The 3,884-nt window shown below is 44.5% G+C and overlaps 2 pseudogenes; both read left to right on the forward strand.

The window, feature by feature from the left end:
- The first annotated feature begins 425 nt into the window (after nucleotides 1-425).
- On the forward strand, nucleotides 426-1,318 carry LOC114203300 (tubulin alpha-1A chain pseudogene; annotated as a pseudogene).
- Nucleotide 1,319: 1 nt separating this feature from the next.
- LOC148163790 (tubulin alpha chain pseudogene) lies at nucleotides 1,320-2,082 on the forward strand (annotated as a pseudogene).
- The last annotated feature ends 1,802 nt before the right edge of the window (nucleotides 2,083-3,884 follow it).

Below are 3,884 nucleotides of genomic sequence, written 5' to 3' on the forward strand. Positions count from 1 at the left end.
AACCTCCCAATCCAGAGCAGAACAGCCTTTCTGCCTAGTTACTTTCCCCTAGGCCCGTGCTTTTTTTTCCTCCATAACACTTGTCACTAGCTGACATTATTTTATTCATTTATTTTATTTATGGTCTTTCTACTCCTAACTAAAGTTTCATCTTCATAAAAGCAACTATCTTGTGGATCATATTCACTGCTGTATCCTTAATATCTAGGGTAGTGATGAGTACACATTACTCAGTCCATAAATACTTGAACAAATAAATCAGCTGTGCAATGCATCAGTTGGGACTTTTTTATTTGCAAGCAACAGAAACTAACTCTAGCCCATTTAGGCAGAAAGGCATTTACTGGAAGGCTATCACATGGCTCTCAGAAGAGCTAGGATAGCTGGAGAAATAGGCTTAGAAGATAGGCAGGGAGGTTCTCTTACATCGACCGCCTAAGAGTCGCGCTGTAAGAAGCAACAACCTCTCCTCTTCCTCTCCGCCATCTGCTCGGCAGACGCAAAGCAGCAACCATGCGTGAGTGCATCTCCATCCACGTGGGCCAGGCTGGTGTCCAGATCGGCAATGCCTGCTGGGAGCTCTATTGCCTGGAACACGGCATCCAGCCCGATGGCCAGATGCCAAGTGACAAGACCATCGGGGGAGGAGATGACCCCTTCAACACCTTCTTCAGTGAGACGGGCGCCGGCAAGCATGTGCCCAGGGCAGTGTTTGTAGACCTGGAACCCACGGTCATTGATGAAGTTCGCACCGGCACCTACCGGCAGGTCTTCCACCCTGAGCAGCTCATCACCGGCAAGGAGGACGCTGCCAACAACTACGCCCGAGGGCACTACACCATCGGCAAGATCATTGACCTTGTCTTGGACCACATTCGGAAGCTGGCTGACCGGTGCACAGGTCTTCAGGGCTTCTTGGTTTTCCACAGCTTTGGAGGGGTAACTGGTTCCGGGTTCACCTCCCTGCTGATGGAACGTCTCTCTGTCGATTATGGCAAGAAGTCCAAGCTGGAGTTCTCCATTTACCCAGCCCCCCAGGTTTCCACAGCTGTAGTTGAGCCCTACAACTCCATCCTCACTACCCACACTACCGTGGAGCACTCTGATTGTGCCTTCATGGTAGACAATGAGGCCATCTATGATATCTGTCGTAGAAACCTCGATATTGAACGCCCAACCTACACTAATCTAAATAGGTTGATAGGTCAAATTGTGTCCTCCATCACTGCTTCCCTCCGATTTGATGGAGCCCTGAATGTCGATCTGACAGAATTCCAGACCAACCTGGTGCCCTAACCCCGCATCCACTTCCCTCTGGCCACGTACGCCCCCGTCATCTCTGCTGAGAAAGCCTACCATGAACAGCTTTCTGTAGCAGAGATCACCAACGCATGCTTTGAGCCGGCCAACCAGATGGTGAAATGTGACCCTCGGCACAGTAAATACATGGCCTGCGGCCTGTTGTACTGTGGCAACGTGGTTCCCAAAGATGTCAACGCTGCCATTGCCACCATCAAGACCAAGCGTACCATCCAGTTTGTGGACTGGTGCCCCACTGGCTTCAAAGCGGGCATGAATTACCAGCCTCCCACTGTGGTGCCCGGTGGAGACCTGGCCAAAGTGCAGCGGGCCGTGTGCATGCTGAGCAACACCACAGCCATCGCTGAGGCCTGGGCTCGCCTGGACCACAAGTTCGACCTGATGTATGCCAAGTGTGCCTTTGTTCACTGGTATGTGGGGGAGGGCATGGAGGAAGGAGAGTTTTCTGAGGCCCGTGAGGACATGACTGCCCTGGAGAAGGATTATGAGGAGGTTGGTGTGGATTCTGTTGAAGGAGAGGGTGAAGAAGAAGGAGAGGAATACTAAAGTAAAAAATGTCACAAAGGTGCTGCTTTTACAGGGAAGCTTATTCTGTTTTGAACATTGAAAAGTTGTGCTCTGATCAGTTAATTTGTATGTAGCAGTGTATACTCACATACAGTTACTGACCTATGCTTTAAAACACAATGCTTTGTTACAGACCCAAGCTGTCCATTTCTCTGATGGGTTTGAATAAAGTATTCCCTGTCTTAAATGAAAAAAAAAAAAAAGAAGAAGAAGATAGGCAGGAAGCACAGCTGGAGAGCCAGAATCACAATGAAAGTGATACCAAGAAACTGACCAGAAAAATGCCACCCTCGGCCCTGCTAGTCATGGGCACTAGACATTCTACTACGGTCGTCCTCACCATCGCTGCTACTGGACACTGGTTGCTGCTGATCTAACCCTCAGACTGAACCCTCCTGCCTGAGCTTCTTTACTTTTTCTTTTCCACGCTTGATTCCCTTGCAGCAACAATCTCAGCTACCTGTTTACAAACACAGTTGAAGGTAAATTATGAAAAAAATAGTTTCTAGCCTTTGGGACCTTTATAGCGGAAGGTGGGTCTTGTCTTATCACCATAAAATCAAAAAAATGTGAGAAGCAAATTATTGCTTTTATAATTTATGATTAGCCATGACCCAGAAATACATTGATCTTGCTGCCCATAGCAGGTCTTTCCATTGATTCAATAATCATATATTGAATGTCTTCTATTTTCTCTTTTGATAAATGGTTATTGAGTCAATGAATGGTTAGGGAAAGAAAGGTGATGACAATCTCAGGACTGGTTATAATTGACCCCATAGAATATAAAGAGCCAGGCAAAAGCCTAATCATCTCAGGTATCTATAGGGAGATTTAAAACACTGATGAAAGAACATGCCTCCACTGCAAGGCCAAGCGTTCATAATCATGTGATCTCCCTTTGCAAAAACTCATCAGAGCAGAGACAGAAGATTTGGACTCTAGATCCAGAAGTCGTACACCCTCACTGAGTGATTGTGGGCAAGTCTCTAAGCCTTGTTCCTTTAACTGTAAAATGAGAATATTAATAAAATTATAGCCTTCTATTACTGCCTCACCAAGGTTTTCTGAGGATCATATGGTACAATACACAAGTATACCTCAAAGAATAAAAGATAGGCAAAATACATGCAAAGTATCAGTATTATAAATAACAAGATCTATTGCAGTTGGGGGCCATATCTATCCTAATCACAAGAGCTACCATGTATTTAACCTTTGCTAGGTATTCCAAACATGCGTGGCCCCTCATTCTCTCAATCTATCTTCCCCTGCCAACCTGCCTGAGTATGAGTATCTTTCTTAGGTCTGTACCAGATCTACTAGATCCTCTTGAGGACCCTCTCCTTCCTTCTTAGCCTCATGCTTCCTATGGGGAGATTTTAGTTAAACTAGACATATTCTTGGTCTCCCTCCCTAGGGAGGGATTTGACTGATGAGTTTGAGGGGTAAGAAAGTGATCCTCTTTAAGACTGTTAAGTACTAATAAGTCATTTTTGCCCTCTATGTCATGTTGGCCATTTTGCCCTATACTTGACAATCTCTCTGCAGGAAATATAATTCTCATTATAATGTTTATTATCAATATGTATGATTTTATTTATTGTAAAATCGTAGATCTTAGAGATTTGATTTGTTCATGCAATGGCTGGCTATGTCACATATAGAATATTTTATGTATATTAATTCTAGGCAAATTTACCCTGAGAATATTTTGGCAGCTCTACCTTTATTCATAATCAAAGGAATAAAGACTGTCCGCTTGTGAACACTTTAAAATGTGCATTAATTTTAAGTCGCTAACACGGTAAAACATGGAAATGTGATATATAAAGAATGAAAACACAAGTCATGGTGCTTACAACACAAGAGAAGCACAGTGGGCAGATTTTTTTTAAGCCTCTGCTCAATAGGGAATAGAAAAAAGAAAACACAAATGTCTCTGTCTTGCTCAGGGAAGCCTTGCCTTTGTGTGCTATTTCCAGGCAGATGAAAAG

The sequence above is a fragment of the Eumetopias jubatus genome, unplaced genomic scaffold (genome assembly GCF_037043125.1).
Source record: "Eumetopias jubatus isolate StellerSeaLion01/CBP00866 unplaced genomic scaffold, mEumJub1_p1.0 scaffold_8, whole genome shotgun sequence".
Lineage (NCBI taxonomy): Eukaryota > Metazoa > Chordata > Mammalia > Carnivora > Otariidae > Eumetopias > Eumetopias jubatus.